Below are 20,851 nucleotides of genomic sequence, written 5' to 3' on the forward strand. Positions count from 1 at the left end.
TCTGGAACGAGGCTGCTGCCGCCGCTCGCATTCCTGCTGCAAGGGCCTCCCCTTCAGACGGCCTTTGCCAGAGCAGAACTTTTTAAAATGCTGTGCATAGGCGCTGCTGCTTTTTCCCCTCTTCGTCTCTCTCTCTCTCTCTATTTAACCCTCCTTTCACTGCTGAAGAACGGATTAATTTTCCGTCTCTCCTGCGCTTGGCTCGGCCGTACTGTATCTCGTTGCATTGAGGTTAAAACTCCGAGTATTTTCCCCTCCGCTGATCCTTTTCTCTCTCTCCCTCTCCTCTCTCTCTTTTTCCTCGGTTGAGGGGAATTGATTTCTTTGGCCGAGCGATGAATCGGGCTTCGCTAGTTTGTATGCTGTGAGAACGAGGGCTTTTATTTGTCACATCCCCCCCCGCCCACCCGGTACCGGCACACCGCGCAGCTCACGGAGCGGCCGGTCGCTCTGCCTGCCTCTGTACTACAGCTCTGTTTCGGCGGCCGTAGGTGTCCGTGCCTCACGGAGCGGGGCTCCGCTCCCCCCGAGCGCCCCCCCCCCCCCCCCCCCCCCCCCCCCGCCCACGAGCCCCCCGCGATGGCCGACACGGGGGTGTGCGGAGAGCGGGGGGCCCGTCTGCTCCCCGCGGCGGAGGGGAGAGAGATGTGCAGCAAAACGCTGCCTCTGGGACAGGTGCCAGCTCCCAGACAAAAGGAGTGGAATAGGCTGTAAAGAGGGAGTGGGGGAAATTAATAGCCGGCAAAAAATAGGAGCCGCGAGCCTCGGGAGGAGCCCTGGCGGGAGCGCGCTGCCTCGCCGGCCTCTTCGCCGGGTATTCCCGGGCTGCAGGGCGGAAGGAGAAAGTTGTGGCATACTTTTTATTCCTGTCTTCTCTTCAGACGTTGGAAAGCGTGAAGGGAGGATGGAGGGCGCCTCTTTTTTTTTTCTTTTTTTTTTTTTTTTCTACCCTCCTCTTACTGAATTATTCATAGTGTCAGCGGTGAAGCCAGGACTATTAGCATGCATCAGACATGCTGTTTGTCTGTTTGCTAACATTCTTCATTCAAGACTTGTTAACTACCAGACAAGCTTAACATGCTTCTCTTTCTCCTCCCCTTCTCTCTCCCTCTCTCTCCCTCCCCTCTCCCTTCCCTTCCCCTCCATGCCACCCCTCGCAGCCTCCCATTGTTGTCGCTGGGAGCTGGCAGCAGCTGTGGCAGGGGGAGCGTGCGGAGGAGCCGCCAGCCGCCCGCTAGGTAAGGACCGCCTTCCCTCCTCGCAGGCCTGCGTGCACTTGCGGGGCCGCCGGCTCGCCGCCCGCCCGCCCTTCCCGCGGTCGCCGAGCCGCGAGGCGGAGACGCCGCCGCCCGAGGTCGGTCTGCAGCCCGCTCAGGGGTAAGCCGAGCCCCGCCGAGCGGGGACCGCAACTTGGGGAAAGAAAGTGCGCGGGCATCGCGCCTCGGCGGGGCCGCCGGCAGCGTGGCGAGGTCGAAGCCCGCTTCCCTCCCTCTCTCTCTCTCTCTCCCTCCCGTAGGGCTGGCCGAGAGGGACGCGGTGCGGCGATACTTGCCACCGCCGGCGGGTTTTAGGTTGGACTCTCCCTGCCCAGCGAGGCGGCCCCTCCCTTCGCCAGGCTGGCGAGAAGCAGCGGGCTTCGTTTTCTTAGCAGACAAAGGTCGATCACAGCTTTTATTTCTGAATGCAAATCTCCAGGACTTGTGCCAGTCTTGCCTTCATTGATTGCAGAATAGCTGCTGGCTTCAATGGCAATCCCCTCCCTTATTTCTTAAACAGAAAGAAGCTCAAGAAAAGAAACCGACAAAGTTGGGCGGTGCAAGTTTTTATATCTATTTAATATTTCGACGTGTCCCAGGCGTTATTAGACATCGGCGTGCAGAGCGGTCACGATGCGCCTGGGAGCGAGTCCATGGGGTTTTGTGCCATTTGTACGCCTGGGCAACACCATACCCGTCCTGAACTCATATTTTTGAGGTAACTGTGAGATAATCTTCAGTAATTGTATCACATTAGTTATGCGTCCCAATTCTTTTAAAGATGTAGATTTGGGCATAAGTATTTCCAGGGTTCATATTTAATTTTTCTGGTAGCTGGGATTGTTGAGGATTGCTTTATAATTGCCGTTTGTATCATCTCTTCTTACAATGATTTTTTTGATAGCCTGCAAAGGTCCGTAAGTGCTCTAAGTGTATTTTCTGTTTTATCTTCTACATACATGTGCAGGTACGTGCTCGCGCTCGGTCCCACTCTTTCACTTGCTCTTTGGGGGTTGATGAAGAAATTTACTTAAGTGTATTACTTAAATATTAGGCTAATGCCATTTATAGCTAAGTCTAAGTAGCATGAAGTTATGGATGTTCTGTGTTAGGCATTATTTGGCAGAGGGTTACAGATTTATAATTACTCTGAAATTGCCTAACCTGTAACACTTTCTGTGCTTTATACAGCCAAGTGCACATGCAAGCTAAAGTATCTGGAAATTAAGGAGCCTCTTCATGATACCTAGTCCTTCCATATGTATTTGTATAACAAAATGCTTTCTTCTATGCTGAAGAAACCTGGGTGCTCATGTAAAATATTTGAATATTTTCATTTAATTTGATTTATTTACTTAAATTCATGGATATCAGAAAGCAAATCCAAATTCTTTTTCTTTTTTCTTTCTTTTTTTTTTTTTCCCTTTGCAAAATAAATAGAAAATACTCAGTGGCTTGCACAGCACTAGTTTTAAATTCAGGCCATTGTCAGTACTGTATCAAAACCATCTCATTATTGACATTGCATTTGAGCTGTTTTATGGTAACGTAAACTGAAAAAATAACTTGTAACTTTAAGCAGTAAAGTAGTATTTATTGGCCGATCAAACTCAAAGTAAGCAGAGACTGTTTTGGTGAACTGTGCAGATTAAGAAAGGAATTCGGGAACGTATGGCTCAGTGATAGCTCAGCTACAATTAATTTCTTCCAAGTACTTTTCAGAGGCATGTAGTAGCTGCCCAGGGCAGTGCAGATAAAATATTAACTAATATTTTGATCTTGTAGTTGTTGTTTTAAAATTGCAAACTCCTAAACAGTCTTCTCTGTGGAATTTCAGAGCACTCTATTATATTGCCCCCAGTGATGCTGTTTATCTATAGAGGGCTTTTCTCATAGGTTGTCCCACTTGCTGGGGCTGTCTTGTTGCCGAATAGTAGCACTTAAAGGAATATAAAATTGCTTCTGGTGTGTGAGTTCATTATTCTGTGGTGGCTTGCTAGAAATGATCACTGTGGAAGTGAAAGAGGCAGAACTGACTTACTGCTGGTTTGTTTCACGGTGAGGATTCTTCAACTGCGCTGAATGTGGACGTAGCAGTGCATAAAGATCACGTGCATGCTAATTGGAGAAGAGGGATTAAAATCTGTTGATTAGATTGGGTTTTAAATTCAAAATTATTTTAGTCTAGAACATGAAATAATTGCTGATAGAAATGTTCCGCTCCTCAAATGAATGCCTTCAGGAATTATGCACGTGAGCTAAGGCATTTACATTTGAAAGCATTTTGTGTCCAACTGCCAGATAGTTTCCTCAAAAATAGTTGGTGTATGGAATGAAAAATTGAAAGCATAGGCAATACTTTTCTTCATGAAAATATTTTTTTTTCATAATTGACTAGGATGAATTTTTAGCATATTTTCAGATAATAATTTAGTGGAACGTAGTGAAAATAATCTAAGATGCTCTGTTAAAAGAAGAAACTGCTTTTGCTCCAGACTGTCTTTCTCCCCTACTCCTTACTCCGAGTGGATTTTTATCTTCCAGAAAGAGATGTACGGTGTTGCTGGTAAATGAAGGTCATGTTCTTAGGCTCCCGGCTCTCCTGAGCGAAACCTTGGCTTTCACCAGGTGGTGCTAGGGCAGGGAGTGCAGGAGAGATATCTGCTAGGCCCGTGAGCGCAATGCAGGGCTGCACAGAGCTCTGCTACGTGGAGGGGAGAGGGCAGCGTGCATGGAGTGAGCACAGCCCATGGTGTTTTACACGTAGATGGATTGTGATGTGTGGAGATGCTAAATTGGATGTGTGGCATTCTTATCCAGGCTAAACTTTTTGAAATAAATTGGAATTTTGCCCGGCTGAAGACTGCAAGGTTTGGATTGGGCTAAGGGAGGTTTTATTGTGGGCGAATGGGAGCGGAAAAGGAGGAGGTGGAGTGGAGAAAGGGTAAGAGAATGGAAAAGGAGTTCACGCTTTCAGATGTAGGTGCAGCCCTCAGTTGTTTTCATCGAAGCCAGGCAGTAACATCAGGCTGGCTTCTGTTTTGTATGGGTGCATTGGTACAGTACTGCTTTTCCCCACATCTGCCAAGTATTCACAGTCATTTTGTAACTATGAGGGAGAAATACAAAGGAGGAATGGAAGGAAGGCCTTGTTGCAGCCAGGTTTTTCCTGGAGTTTTTTTGGGGATCGCGTGTATAATTCACGTCCCTGAAGCATTCTGGCAGCCACTTGCAGGCAGGTGGGCTCCCTGTGGCCAGGCCCAGCTCCACACGAGGTGTGCTCATGGCAGACCAGGGCCTTCACCTGCCTCCGGCTTGTGGCCTCCTCACATGGTGCTGCAGTGCAGGCAGGCCTGTCGTCGTGATGCCTTCCTTCCAGAACATGGAAATGCGCACTAATTAGGCATTTTGCCTGCTAACTGCATCAGTTGCTCTCAGCTTGAAACAGGTGCAGGTAATCAACACTCCCTCCTCCTCCCCCCGCGATGGTGGTGATGGTGGGGGGACGTGCATCTATAACAAAGCAATTCTGTGATGCAGATTTAATTTTGATTTATACGGCCTCGACTGGATTGAAAATACAGTAAATGTAGGAATATGATGATTGCATGTCTTTGTTTCTTAAGACATACTGTAAAGCGTGTTTCTTCACAGCCGTGTGTGTGTTCATATAGCATGTGTTGTCGCACAGTGCTTTTGGTTTTTGCAAGGATACATATTCATGTATTCAGCATGCTTGCAGCTAGCTAGACTTATGATTGCAACCAGAAGACAAAAAGTTGAAATGGCTGTAGCCAGCACAATAGGCATTCACGAGGAGAGTGATCCCAGTAGATATAAAATGGCAGGGCAGATTTTTTCAAGCGCATGTGCACTTCTGCAAGTCCTTATTTTGTACTGCTGTAAACTGTACTGACTGTATAAATCTGCACTTGTGCATTTAACTCTGTGCCCGGGCTGCAACAGAGAGAATGTGTTTAAGTTTGATGGGTTTCTAGATCCATCCCTCTCTGTCCAGATATTCATTAATGTGTTACGTCTGCACATTTCGTGGAAGTCACTGCTGTATCTTGACTTTGACTTAACACTAGCAAGCAAGCCACTTTGTGTTTTTTTTCCTAAGAATGCTGCAAAAATTTTTCCACAGCTATCCCTGCACTTACACGGAATGTTTTTAAATCTCCTAGTGATCCTAGTATTGTCATGTTTTCAGAAAATCTGTTGTCTTCAAAATCAGACATAATTCACTTTATGATGCATGTTTTGTAGGCATATATGCAGGATAAAATGCCCAGAATCAGCCAGTTTGCAGTCTTTTGAAAACATATACCATCAAATGTAAGCTCTCATCATTTTGAGTTGCCCTTTGTAAAAAACAGCCATGTTTTAGCAGAAAATTAGTGTTACCAGTTGTTCAGTGATTGCACGCTCTTCTTTCCTGCACGCATTTGAAATGTGCTGTGCCATACCTCTAGAAACAAAAGGTCTGATCCAGAAGCCTCGGTCCATCTGAGCAGTGGGGTTTTTCTTCATTTACTTCAAATGGGATTTGAATTAAGCCTATATACGTAATAGTTTGCAGTAAAGCCTTGACTATTGCAGCGGTTTTCAGGATCGTCCACAAAACTTTTTCAGAACTCTTGTAACTAACATCCAGCAGCAGTACTCCGAAATGCAAATAGAAGCACTGATCATGATTATTTTATAAAAAGGAGAGAGAGCAGGAGGCAGTGAGCCTCCAAAGAGCTTCTTCTCACTGAGAGCAACAAATGAGTTTTGTATGAATAAAAAAGTGAGTGTTGCTTGCCTACTAGCTACATAGTTGATGCATTACCTTCTGCATTCTTTATTTAAATTAGGGAAGGTTGTTTTTTTGTGTGTGTTTTTTTTTGTGTGTGTTTTTTTAATTTTATTTTTGATGGTGGTATTTATTGGTTTGGTTTTTCTTTGAAGGAGTCCATAGATTTCAGGTAGCATACATACGTATATGTACAAGTTTGTATTTAGTTCAGCTGTCATGTCCTGCTGTTAATTGCTGAGGAGAACACTTAGCTCCTGTCCAGTGTCTCTGGAGTTTCATAGTGACTGTCTCTTCTCAAACTTGTTAAAACACAAATAGGTTAAATTGAGAGTAAATTGCTTTGGATGCTGATAGAAAATTTTGCAAAGGGAAGGAAGATGAGCTAAGGAAAAATAAAATTATTATAATAACCAATATGACTTTATTAAATATTAATTAGGTCATAATATTCTATAGCCCCAGATTAATTATGTCTGCATTGCTGACTGATATTTTATAACCTTTTAAATCTGATGTACGCTCTGCATGTTGCCCATTTATTCAGATACCTGCATACAGATATGTTTACAGTAGCATTCACTTGGCTTCTGAAATTCTTTTGTCAATGTAAATGGGCATTTCCAGAAGAAGAATGCGTCTTCAATTTTAATAACAAAAGAGATCACGTGCTTTTGTAACTGCAGACAAATATTTTTAGAATGCCAAACTGGGGAATAAAATAAAATGAATTCTTTAAAAGGGGCCTTGTTTTCCTTATTGTCTTTATTTTTCTTTGTCTTAGATAATTTCCAAAATAAAAAAAGACACTGAACCCAATTGATATAGAGCTCTAGAAAACAAGAAGCAGCACCATTTTGTCTGTCAATTTTAATGCTGGCGGGGGGGGGGGGCAGGCGGTGACACTTGAGTAGTTTAGAAAAAGACACGGTAGTGATTTTGTGATTTACAGTTGTGGCAGGCCAGAATGCTTCGCATCTAAGTTAATTCATCAGAGAGGGATGTTGGTTGGGGATTTTTGTAGAGGTGATGCACTTAATGCAACTTATATCAAAAATCAGCATTATATTTTTCTAATAGGCTGCTCACAGTCACGAGCATTACAGAGTTGCAGTAGGCTGGGTGATAGAAGGGACTTTGTTCTGTCTGGATGATGAAAATATGAATGCTTCTGTAGCTTTATCCACAAGATGCAATAAGTGTAGAATTACAGATATTTCTAGTATTTTAGATAGACAGTTACTTGATTCAGTTCAGGAAAAGCACGGAGCTTTGACATAGGCTTTTAAATGCATTAGAAGCCTTTTCAGTATTAGTCTTGCTTTTTGTTGCAATTCAGTATGCAAAAGGATAGGAAAGCTGTGTGACTGCATCAAAGAGATTTTGTTCACTGTATTTGTTTTGCTTCTCATCCTCAAACAACCTCAGTGTATTTACTTGTACATCTGTATGTTCAAAAAGCATTATTTTGAAAAGATTTTACTCTTTGACAAGATACTGTATTTTTCCTTTTTCCTTTTTATATTTATTTTTCTAGGCTTTTTTCTTTTTTTTTTTTTAAAGGGAGTCCTCATGATTACTTTTATTAATTTTGGCACGTGAGATTTATTGTCTAATTTGTCTATAGGAAACTGAATAGTCTGTCCAGTACTGAGTCAGTGGAAAGTCTCCCACAGATATCAGAGCATTTTGGATTGTACTCATAAAGCGAAGTAACGCTAATTTAAAAACCTGATGCAGGAAGCTTGAACTTGAATGACTCTTAAAGTACATTTAAAGAACGCTCAGTTCTGTGTGACCTTACAGACTTAATGCAGTTTGCTTTTTTGCCTTCTTTCTTTGTCTGGTTTAAGCTGAGGAGTATCAAAATCTTACTTTCCTATTTTAAGGGACACAGCACTGGTATTCTCCCTACTCCAGCATGCATTTATGAATTTCAAGATGCCTAGGAAGGAATTGATTGTGTTATCTCAAAATGGATGGAAACCCCATAAGAGAGGGGCCCAAGGGGCATGCACATAGAAGTTCTGCTGTTAGAGGGTCATCGTGGGTTTTGTTTTAGTTTTTAATGCAGTATGAAATGCATGGTTTCTCTGTTGCTTGGATGTAAGAACAAACCATTTACATTTTTAAATCTACTTTTATTAGTAACCAGTTTTTAAATAATTTTCCAACTCAGTCTGTTATGAAGATAGTTACCAGTTTTTTAATGGAAGGTTATACATTTCTCATTCTCTAATTATTATAGAAGGAGGAATTAACATGATCACATGGAAATTTTGTTTCTTAACTGGAGATTTACGTTGATGGATTGAAGGTTTAAGGTGCAGATTTACATTTAAATTACATATTACATAACATTTACATTTTAAATGATACTAAAACAATTATTTCTACTGTCTCCTTGGTGCCTTCTGAATATCTCTGTAAAATTATTTCATTTAAAATATAACCCGCTCCACAGTATATGTATGTTTCACCTGTGAAACTCGTGTTTTTGTATGGACACAATCCTACTTGGTGTAGCTAAAACTGAAGTTGAATTTATGGTATTCAGGTGTACGTATTTAAGATGTTAGTTACTACTTGTTTAGAGTGGCAGTTCCTTCTGTATGATACAGAATGCTCTCAGGGGGTCACATTTGACAGGATAAAAATGATCTCTTTTGTGAGTTTGTATTTTCCTTCAAAATACTTCCAGGAGTCAAAACGTGGTGTGGCTGAAGGCAAGCAGAAAAGGAATAGCACTTGGCTGCAGCTACAGCCAGTAGGGAGCAAGGTGGTCTAGAGTTTTTTTCTGAGTCCAGGTAAAGGGCTGATGTTGGAGAGAAAAGTTGAAAGTTGTATGAAAAGCAGGCCAATACAGAATTCAAGTGAGCACAGAAGTTGATCTACTTTATCTCACCAGGGATTTAAAAAGAAAAACAGCTTTAACATCACGAAGAGTCCACCTCTGGCAATTGGTTTTAACAAATTACAAGGAACTTAATGGGAACATAATTATCTTCCCAAAATGTATACATCTTTTACAGTTGATTGGGTATGGCTGCCTTACACCTAAGTGAAGTTCTGGGTTGTACACAGAAGCACAGTTCCATTATTGTCAAAATAATTGCTGTAAGCCTTTTAACTTTTGTTCCCCGCTGAGCCGAATATGTTAAAGGGCACTCACACGTGTGGTGCTGCTCCAAAATTCACAGGGAGAAGAGTCTGAGGCAGTGAGCATCACGTCCTTGAATTTCCTAGCTTCATATGTCATCCGCATGTTCCTCCTGAAACACCATCTAACCCAAAATGCACCTTAATTAAAGGCACAGGAATAATGAATAGACAAAGTCTCACAATTTTATTAGTGTTAAGAGAAGAAGGTGAAAAATTACTTTGTCAGTGCACTTGCAAGCTTTGTTAAAGCTCTGTACAAGTATTTTTCAGAAATGTTTATAATGAAGCTTTCCCAAACAATCAGTTCCTACTCTTCTTATTACTGGCCTGGTTGGTATTACTTTCTAATGGCAATTTAAAAAGGAAAGCCATTCTTTGTGTGATGAATTTTGCCTCTCTTCAGGTAAGTGGTTCAAGGCCAATGTGAAGCTGAAGTCCCACTGAGAATGCTTCTGATAGCACCCAGCTTTTCTCTGTCCTTTACCTACAGTTTACTACTTCTGGAGTAGCTTCTGGAAGAAAGGGGGCAGAAAGAGTAATTTTGTATCACTGGTTTCAATGGGATTAACTCTTTATGATCAACAGAAGCTGCACACCAAAAAGTTTGTTTAGTTTCTCTCCTATACTTTTAATATAATATCATTTGATTTGTAAAATATGTATCTTGTATATGCTACTGTCCTGAAACTAGGCCTCCATAAGGTATATGTGAGTTGTATTGCCCTGGTGTGGAAGAATGGTGAGAAGCTGAGAGATACTTTCACATTCAGCCTTGGGTGCAGCACTGGGAGCAGCCTCAAGTTTCCTCCTCCTCTGGCAGAGCACCTTCTGCTTGAAGGGAGGAGGTAACTTGGGTGTTAGGCGTGAGATTTCTTTTGAGAGGAACAGCTGAGATCTGAATAAACAGGCAGAAGAGGGAAGAGTTGTGTACTGTTTCGCAAGGCAGTGCTTATGGAATCTGAGGGGTTAAATACTGCTTTGCACAAGGCTGCGTCTTGTGTCTTGGTCTGTGCTGCAGCTGCTGTTCCAGTCCTCCACTTCCTTTGAGTGGAGGCTTTTGCTTGGAGCTGTAGGAGGAGGCTCCGCTGCCTCCCACAGTTCGGTGCGAGAGTGGAAGGTTACGTGCTGCAGTTGCTTACTTGCTGTGGTGTTTCTTTCATTTGCCCCCACCTTTCACGTCAGTCACTCTGTTTTATCTGTTCAGAATTAATAGGAGAGGTTGCAACAGAGGCAGCATCTGTGTGGAAATAGCCCACGTCCAAGTCCCTGTCTGATCAGGGTAGCTCACAGCAAGGTGCGGTGAAATTGCCTGCCTTACAGTTTAGGATTTTGCTGTATGAGTAATTAAAGTCTAGTATGTCTTAAAATAGTATGGGAAAATTAATTAGGTCATTGACTTTAAGAAAAAAAAAGAAAAAAGGCGGGAAACCAATAACTTTACAGAATATCAAACAAGGACCGCGGAAACAAAAACTTACAGATCATAATGCTTTGTGTGCTCCCTGCAGAATAGCAAACTGAGAGGGAACTTTTGGAAAAAATAATGGCACTCAAATGGTTTAGATTTTTTGTTTGCTTTTTTTTTCTCTAAGAATACTGCTATCTTGATCCTGTTGCCTGAATGTAGTTGAATTTCGGTTTTATTCAAGCATACCTAGTTTTGCAGTATTAGCATTATTTAGCAGGGTACAGTCAGCTCAAGTGTGAACAGGCTTTCTCAGCTGTCCTGCCTGCAGATTTCACTGTCATCAAGGTGCTACTACACAAGAGCATGCCCTGGGTGTGCTGGCAGTGTGCAATGTTGGGAAGCTAGCAACGAGACCACAAGAGGAGAGCCACGCTTGTTCCACCACATGGGCAGCTTCAAGCCAGCCTGAGTGGTGCTGCTTCCATCGCTGCAGAAGACCAACTCTAGTTTCATTAGGACTGTAAAAATGCTTTTTTTCCTCCTACATTTCTGATTTGTGTGTATGTGACAATTAAATTCTGTAGTGTGCTTGCACAGGACTTCGGCATCCACTGGTAGTCTAGTAGAGTTCATAAACGAATTATCACCACGTTTTCCAGACTGTATGGCTTCTTTGTCCTCTCTGTCTCCTACCACTGCTTGTCCTCTTCACTTATCTGCAGCTAGTGAGGATTGTGTGAAAAATAGCGCTTTAAACCAGAAATGAAAATACAGCAGGCCTATAGCCAGAGTTTTCTGAAGTGTTCTGTTGTAATCCTCAGCAAGTGCTCCACTTCATTCATACTGTTTGCGTGAAATTTCCAGGCTGTTTGTTTTGGGGGGGTTTTATTACTTTTTCTTTCTTCACTCTTTACGTCAATTTATAGATCTGGTCTTCCCAAAAGTACAGGACGGCAAGAGTATTACGGCTGCTGTAACTGTTCTGGCTTGTGCATGTTGTCTGCAGCCCATGCCTGCCTTTGCCTGGCGCTTGGAAAGAAGTCAGAATTAGAAGTTTTCCTTCCCTTCAGTTAGATGTACAGCATGATCAAAATGGTGAGCAAGTTTCACCATGCTGAAGCAAAGACCAGAGAACTCGCCATATCACAGACCATCTAACATGTTTTGAATGCACTTTTTGAGAAACAGGGATGCTGATTGCTTCTGGAGCTCATTGTCAGAGATAAAGGGATCTGCAAATATGTTAGAAATCTTAGCTGGGAAGAAAGTGAACAGTAAAGCAGTGTTTCAGTCAGTGCTCTATGCTAAGTCAATTGCTTACTTTGATACTTATTCTAGGAGGTGACAATTTTTCTATTGGTGTTTTACTGAAGCACAATGTTCAAATAGCAAGTCAGCATCAAGAAAGATTTTGTTGTTTTGTTAGCTTTCATTTCGTGTTTGTTGTAAGAAGCCTTTCCAAATGTAAAAACACAGGAATTTCTACAGGAGATATTTCAGTTTTACCTCACAATCAGGACAAGGTTCGTCTTTGGCAGAGGCCTTGCACAGTACAGAAATGTGTTTGACTAGAAGTCAATTTTTATTTTGAGTGTATATTTTTTGATTCAGTTGCTATTATTTCTTATTCTTACTGTCAGTGTACAGCTGCAGATAATGCAGTGGCTTAGACAAATTTCTTTGTGGTGTGTGTTGCAGCATCCCCCCAGATATCTGGGCACTGAAGATGCAAAAACCATGAAGATGCTGGAAGCTTTTTTGAAAGAGGAAAAAAATTCAGGAAGCCTTGATAAAATGTGTATTTCAGTGATTTAGGAGTAGGTATTTCATTTTGTCTACCAATTAGGTTGGATTTTTTCTTTTTAGAAAATAATGAAGTATCATTTTGACTTCATGTTTGAAAAAACAGAAGTTCTAAGTTCGTGTATCCCACGTAGTTTCATTTTTCAACAGTATTTTGTGTTTGTGTATCATATTTTTAATTTAAATATTGATGTTGAAATTAATTACTCTTGTAAATTATTCTTCTAAAAGGTGAAGAAAAAGAATTGTTCAGGGACATGAAGTAAAAGATGTCACTGTGTCTGTGGTGAAGAGAGAAGCCCAATAACCCCTGTAAATTGCAGCATCAGACCCTAAGCAGCTGCCTCTCCAGTAGCACTGCATTGGGACAAACTTTGCTCGAGCTGTAGTTTTTACCAGGCTTCTGTTGTGTCAGAAGGTGAGAGAGCCTTCCATGAATAACCTTGATTGATTGTATTGTATTGTGATTCAGGGTTGGGTTATTTCTTGGGGGGATGGGGGATTTACTACAGAAGTCAGTATGGTTTGTTTTTCGTATTACATCTGAAATAGCATGCAGTGCTGTACCATTAACTATACCTTTATTCAATTTTTTCTCATCTGTGGCACAGTCTCTTCTAAAGAGTTCAAGCTTTAGATTAAAATGTAGTTCTCAGGCAGAAAGAAACTGCAGTAAAAGTAGTTGTACTACTAGTTCATCCTATGATTAATAGCAAGACTTGCTTAGAAGTTAGTCTTTGATTTCCTCTGTTTAATTGTAGCCCTAAGTGAAATGGGTTTTTGATTTATAGAAAATGCAAAATTGGGTACAGAAAGTTTTAAATTACAGTAACAGTAAAAAATTTCCCACAATAATCATCCCATATTGTTTCAATTCAAAAGAGCTAAGGCTTGATTTGTGTGGGAAAGAACCCATTGCAGCAAAGTTCCACATTTGAATGTGGGGAGAGGGGAGGATCAATTACCCTACTTTGAGGATCCAAAAATATGCCTGATCTTCATGATGTAGTACTTTATCTTATATTCCCTCTCTGGAAGGATGCATGCTGAATAATCGCTGTAGAACAACTATTTTCTTATGCAGCTGCTATGTACAATTAAGTCAAAAGTTTGTGTTAGGACATAGAAGAGCAATGGGGGAAAACGGGGGCTTTTGGAAAGCTGAGGGCTTCCAATCACAACTGAAAACGAGTCATTATTTCTTGGGCAATATATGCATTGTACTAAGTGGTTGAGTGTACTATTAAAACTTTAATCACAGTCATTTTAATAACGGTAGTTTAATTCCTAAACTACTTTTTGGAAGTTCTGCACGGCTGATCTTGCTTTTGCTTCATCGTGTTTATGTTGACATTTTCTTTCATTAGACCACAATCACTATGCATGTTTACAGCACTAATCCTACATGTTGAAATTCTAGATAGTTGAAATATATTCAGTATCTTTGAAGCCACTGTGGGGGAAATAACTTAGCTTTAGCAGAGTGAGACCAAATTCTTTATTTACTGAGATAAATGCGGAGAAATGCTATTCCAACTCATGGAGGTTTACATCTGTGTTCCTGAGAAATTGGTTCTTCCTTTTTTTTTTGGTACCAAAATATATTTTTATTATATTTATTTATTATAAGAATATTTATTCAAAATATATATATTTTGAAAATAATAATGTGGTTGTTATTAGCTTAAATTGATGATTTGTTTTAAAAACAACTGGGAACATGCTGAATTTATAGCTTAAATATAAAATGCTGTTTCTCTTCCATTTGATTTGGTGTGACAAAAATTTAAAATTTAACCACAAGATGTAGTATAGATCCATTTGTAAGTGTCTCAAAATTGTACTGTGCTTCTTCGGTAATATACTGGAGTAGCATTTTAACATCAGGTACACTCTGCTTTTTTTTTTTTTTTTTTTTTTTGCTGTAGTCTGACAGTTTAATCAAGATACAAATTTAGAAACAAATCAGCACTGTCTTTTATATAGTGCCTCTAAATCCATGGTAATTGGTACCAGACCTTTGTAAAAGAAAAGGATTGCTCTTTCATGCTACCAGTACCAGTGGATGTTGCTCCACAGCTGCATCATATAAGAGGAGAATCTTCTAAGTGAGGTTGTAAGAATAATTAAAGGATCCCCACATGCATGTTTCTGTAATGTACCTTTCACAAAGTATGAGGTGGTTGGAAAATTCCCTTGAATTTGGTGTGCTAGCCTGCCATAAATAGAGCCATATGTTCTGCACACTTTAACACTTACCTTTTGATAACACCAAACAGTTTTAAATCAGCTTTCTTGGCTTTGTAGTTTTGAAACACTAAAAAAGAAACCAAGAAAACCCTAAGAAGTGTGTACATAATAAAATCAGAACAGGGAGGCTAGCACAAAAGTGCTGCTGGTGCATTTGGAGTATACTGATGTAAAGTAGATAATTCAGCAGATAGACTCCGTACGAAGGCCTATTTTGACTGGCTTGGTTAAGTCAGAATGCACATTGCAGTGTGGGCTGCAGCGCTGTTTGCATCCCTGCTCTCTCTGTGCTTTCAGCCTTCCTGCTTGAAGCATATACAAGCTATAGAGTGAGGCTCACGCTCTGGCAGCACAGATGGAGTATTCTGTCATTAGGACTGTTTGTTGCCTGTTGGAACACACAGCATATTTCTACCGTGGCATCAACAGTTTCTACGAACTGAGGTCAAAATAAACAGGTTGCATTGGATGCAGGAACAGTCTGGGAAACAACTTAAAATTTCCTGTTTAGACATAAGCATATTCCTAGATACGTAAAGGCACTTTTATAGCAAAGTTTTGCTGGTGTATACAGATTAGCATAGATTAGCAAGAGTACTGTTGGGAAATTTTCCGTGAATGTTGACAAAATTGACCTTATTTTAAATAAATGAGCAATAACTTTGCAATATTTTTCCTAGCAAGTATGCGTAGTATTTCAGTTAAGTGAAAATGATGTCATTAGCATACGTTTAAAAATTACATATTTTAGTTGGCCTTCTCTGCGTACGTGGATGTCAGTAATTGCACCAGCATGCACGGTCCCTTTGATGTCGATAGGCTTCTTTACAGGAGCAAAGCCGTGGTGCTGACAGACAAGCCGTGGCAGACCTTGAAGTGGTTTAAGTTGTTTCTGTCCCAAAGTCTCCGCTCCACCCTTTGCTATAGATTAGTGCTTCCTCAGCAGAATTTGCAGCTGGGAGTGTGTGCCCACACCTTAGCTGCCTCATTGCAAAACCCCAGGTTCTGCTCAAATCGTGTAAAATTCATGGCTTTATGCTAAGCTGTGGGAATATGCTTAGGTCTCCAGGCTCAATCAGCAAGCAGAGAGTCATAATCTCCAGCAGCTAGGAGGAGCAGCTGCTGGGAAAGTGACATAGATGTGTGACAGCAAGATCCACCACAGTGTGAATGTTAGTGCCCTTTCTTAGATGTGTAGGGGTTTAAAGGATCACTCCATGCAGAGCCTCAAATTCCAGGTGGAATCCTAGCCCTGGAGAGATGAGCAATGTTTTAGCAGGGGATATCACTGAAACCATTGCTTAATTTGCAGTGTTTAAAAAGCTGGTACGTTTTTTACATAGCAGGACAAATACTTGTGATGATTTTGACATACATGGGGAAGTAAATAGCTTTTGCTTTCTGTCAGAATTGGCTGCAGATACTTAGAAAGATTTATTCATGTTTGCCTAGTCAATATTCCTTTATATTTGATGTAACTCTCTCTTCCCTCTTTACTGAATAGCAAGAAGATACACGCACAGTGTGTCCCTGGAAGTTGGAAGCAGTTTCTTCTTGGTGAGAGGGTTAAGTGTAACTCAAAGTTTCAGTTGTCATAAAGATAAAAAGGTTATATTTTTCCTTTTTGGAAGTGAAACATTATTGATCTGTACGGCATGCACAGAAGCAAATAGTTAATAAGAGTACATGGTATGACTACAGTTAAAAAAAAAAAGCTCTCGAGCATTAAGAAAACTTGTAAGATTGACCTGGAAAGATGTATTTAGTTCTTTAAAAGAAAGAGTAAATAAGAAAGCCACCTCAGATTCTTCATTCCTACCGGTCTACTGCTATGTCATTCTGACTTCTGTTATTGAGGGTTCTGTGGTCCGTGTTACAGCCAGTGTAATATTATCCCTTCTTACCTTCAGTATACTTCTTTTGCCAAAATGGAAGGGAGAGAACTCTTCTGGAAAACTTTTTATGGGCTGATGTTTGTGCCTTAGTCATATTTTCTCTGTTCCTGTTGTTCTGCTCCATGTACCCTTTTCCCCCTATATTTTTTTTGTCCTTTACAATGACAGATCATCCCACTCCACTTTCACCTGCTCCCAGACAGGCATTGGACTCTTGCTGACAGAGAGTGCAGCTGGGAGCACTGCCTGTCTCCCGCTCTTCTGAATTTTGCTTTTGGAGCTCACCACAGATGTTTTGGACCTCATACATAATGAACCTTTTTTTCTCTTCTGAGGCAGGCTTCCATATTTGTAAGAGGCACACAGTCTGGCACACTTAGACTTGTGTCTTTTCTACTTGTTCTAAGTAAGCCTTGGGAGACTTTTTTGCCATCGTCTGGGACTTCTTCATAGCTTGCAGAGCTCAATAGTATCTTGGTGCCAGAAGTAGAAACCTGTTTTTTTTCCTTAGGGAATGTTATATACACTAAGAGAATGAAGCTAAGGTATTGCTAGACAAAGGAAAAGAAACGAAGCTAAAGCACTCCAGGAATCGATGAAAACCTCTTACTTTAGGAAGGTGGTCTTCTAATAAAAGTACAATAGGTATGTTCTAACTGGGTTTACAGGTACCTTGGGGTGGCTGGCTATGACTTTATTTCTTACTAGGAGTGTTTGGATTTTTTTTAATGAGTTTCACTCTGCAGTGTGTTTAGAGTTCAGTAATAAACTCTGTACCGAAATGTACCCAGTACTTTATGTAAAAGAGCTAATCAGCAGCATTTTCAAATATCAGGCAGTAGACATTCTAGGTACCTTCATATATTGCATTTTTAGTCTCCATGTTACAGTAGGCATAAAAACAGGTACTTTTGTGGAGATCTGTTTCAGAGGTCTTGCTGTTCATGTATTCTGATTTTCTGCTGCGTATGAAAGCTGCCTGCTGCACAACAGAATGCTTTGGGAGCTGATGATGTATAATGCATACAAGGAAAAAAAACAATGGAAGTATATTTATACCAGTAGCTTCAGCAGCTGATTTGGCTCCCCACAAAAAAGAATATGTTGGGGCCGTATGAGGTTATATTTCTTGAAGAGAGAAGGGAAAAATGTCTTGAACTGAATTGGGTTCTGATGAGGAAAAATATTTTACTGGTATGTTGCTCCTTCTCTATTTTGCATGTTCCTAGTGTAGTAGGTTTACTTACTAGATAGCAACAATGAATCAAAAGTACTTCAAAAATACTTGAAAAATGAATCGAATGTACTTTGGGATTCAAGTGCTTGAAAGAATAGTTCTCTCTCAGGAAAAAAAAGTGCTGGTGTCAGATGAGACACTCTTGGGTGTCAGAGCTGGGGCTCTAAGGAGTGGGTAGAGCAGCTGAAGTCTTTCCAGTAGAGATTAACTCCAGAAAAGATGCGGGAAGGCAGTGGCGATTGACGACACAAAATGTGATCATAGGATCCTTTGAGCTGCATAGATCAGGAGGCCTCTTACTTGGTCCTCCTGCCCTGAACAAGGTCTCCTGAGAGGTCTGTCTAGATAGGTCAGGGTTTCTTCCAGTTAGGCTTTTAATGCCTCCGAGCAAGCAAGCTGGCAAAGCCTCTCCAGATTCCATTGCTTGACCAATTTCACAGTACAAAAGTTCTTCCCTGTTTTCAGCCTGAACTTGTCATATTTCAGCTTACTGTTGTGTGTTGTCTTCCCATCACACACCACTGTGAGCAGCCTGGCTCTGATTTCTCGGTAACCTCTCTCAGGGCTGGAGAAGCTGCTGTTGCCAAGCTCAGTCTCCTCAGCCTCTTCTCACAGGGCTGATGCTTCAGCTCCTCAGTTATCATGGTGGTCTTCCTCCTACATCTGTCTGTGTTGCTGCAGGGCTCAGCAAGCTGAGGCGTGATGGGAGGCCTGGCTGTGATTATTGGGGCTGTCATATGTAGGTCCAGTGTAAGGTTGGTGCTGCAAGAGCATGCGTGATGCTACTCTCTCACCAAGCTTGCCTGAAGTGTGTAGACAGTTCTGCTGGCCTTCAACTGGAAGCACTGACAGGAGCTGGCTCTGTTGCCTGGCCTCGTCTTGGCTTTTGTAGTAGGTTCCTGTATTGATGGTGTGGCATTACTGATTTCAGGAAATAATTTAGGGAAATCTTAACTTGGATTCAAAAATTAGGACATAGTTTGAATGATGTAAGATGTTAAAATGCTGTGGAGTTTCTTTTAGTTTTCTGTGTGGTTTTTGAGTGGCTGAGATGCACACTTTAAGCATTTAGCCATAAGAGTGAGGGGGTGTGTATATATATGTATATAAATATATATTTGGTCTTAAGAATCGTTAGTTGTCTTTCAACTGCACAACTGCAGGAAGTAGGTCTTTAAGAACGACACCAAATGTCATGAAATTTGTGATGTCATAATCAAATTAAGCCACATTAGCAAGATCGAGGTCTATTGCTTTTTTGCATAGTTCAAACTTCTGTAAAGTAAATACTCGTATGATGAGGGTGTTGGTTTTTCTTTTGTATAAGGAAGCATGTTTGTCAAGTTCTAAAATGGTAGTTGCTTGGCACAGCTGTTAAGGTGTTGAGCAGAGGAGCATATACATTAATACTCTGAAATACACACTTGGAAGTAGGCATTGAGATGAATCACCCTGCCATGTTATAAATTGCTTGGCAAATAAAGCAGCATCTAGTTTCTGCAGAAAGTATGGTTTTGTAGTCTGCATAGATACAGTTAAATTTAATATTTTACATATTGCACGTAAGTTAAATGTGAAAATATATTCTATTTATAAAATGTAAATCAGTTTTTATTTACACATCTATCTGTCCAAGACAAGCATTCTTTGAAGGAAATCTCATGCTGTAATAACTTCTGAAGATTGAATTCTTAGGTCTTTCAAACCTTGCAGTTGTCAACTCGTGTGTGAGCGGGGCAGCATGCATTCCTGTCTCTGCAAGGTTTGAATCACCGAGATGCTGCAGATGAGAATGATTCTCCTCCAGTATGCTGAGTTCAGCCTCGCAAGCTGCAGGATGGGTTTTTACCTAGATGGCAGCTTTGTAGAGGTCTTTCTGTTGTTAAAAAGCACAGCCAGACTTCAGCCATCAATTAGTCTGACCTGGAGCTAGATTCAAACTTGCGATGTTGATTCCATCTCTGGCTTCCTGAACACTGTCTTGTGTCCTTAGGAAATCTGCAATCTGAATTAACAGGCTGCACAATTACAGAGTGAGGCGCTGGCACTCTCTATGCTGGAAAACAACTCCTGTAAAAGAAATAATCCACAGCATGTTTCAGAAATGGTTATGTTACACCTATGTGTGTGTATATGCACTCGTGTGTGTGTGTATATATATATATATATATATATATATATATATATGTATACACATACTTCTGAACATATGTTATGTTATTTTACAGGCTACGTGACTTGTAAGTCAAAAAGCAGGTGTCTGTCCTTTTCACATTGCTGAAATGCACGGGGTGTACAGTTCAAAACAATACTGCCATCCTGCTTTACAATGCAGATAACTTCTTTTCTTTTATAGTTTGCTTCACTGTATAGAGAGCAGTTTGTAATATATGTGCAGGCTCCTTGATCTGTTGCTTTTTCCACAGTGGTGCAGGGCAGTTCCCTGACAAAAGCTGTCATTCTGTGCAGCACAATCACGAAGCTAATGGATTGAGAAATATCTAGCAGTGTTGCAATAAAAGGCACAGAGAAAGAATAAAATCTTTGTACAAGCAGCTGATTGAGAATTGCCGCCCTTGCACAGTTAAAATGTGTTCACTAAAGAACGTCTTGTGCTTTCCTGCCTACTCTCTGATACAGGACCCAGTTTTTAAAATTGGATGTTTCTGTGAATCTTTTATTCTTTGACTTTTACTCATGTACGAGGGCTGCTCTGAAAGTAATGCCTCCTCTTTTATTCTGTCGGTCCACAATGTCAAAGGTGAATGTTAGTGTTATGGCACTAGAGGTTGAACCTTCCCACAAACATTTCATTGTATTTTGTTGCCGTGTGACAGATGGCAGCAGAGGGGCAGTCTGACAAAATGATGTCTGACATGGAAGTGTGTGTGAAGCAAAGGTGTGTCATTGAATTCCTCCATGTGGAAGAAATGGCACCCACTGACAATCATTGATGCTTGCTTGGATGTTTATGGATGTGAGCACAGTGGGTCATTTCCACTGGTGCTGATTTTTACGCCCATGGCATGCAAGATCTTGTTT

At 41.0% G+C, this 20,851-nt stretch overlaps 1 long non-coding RNA gene across 7 annotated transcripts in view; it reads left to right on the forward strand.

The window, feature by feature from the left end:
- LOC125696753 (uncharacterized) overlaps positions 1–20,851 on the forward strand; it is a 120,757-nt gene that overhangs the window by 22,064 nt on the left and 77,842 nt on the right. The window contains exons 4-6 of one of the 7 annotated variants that reach the window (XR_007378510.1): positions 1,161–1,238; positions 1,517–1,657; positions 1,777–1,974. The exons of 3 other annotated variants lie outside the window; for them this stretch is intronic. This is a non-coding gene — a long non-coding RNA (uncharacterized LOC125696753). 3 more of the 7 variants (XR_007378509.1, XR_007378512.1, XR_007378514.1) reach the window with 3 other exon arrangements.

Source organism: Lagopus muta, chromosome 1, assembly GCF_023343835.1.
Source record: "Lagopus muta isolate bLagMut1 chromosome 1, bLagMut1 primary, whole genome shotgun sequence".
Lineage (NCBI taxonomy): Eukaryota > Metazoa > Chordata > Aves > Galliformes > Phasianidae > Lagopus > Lagopus muta.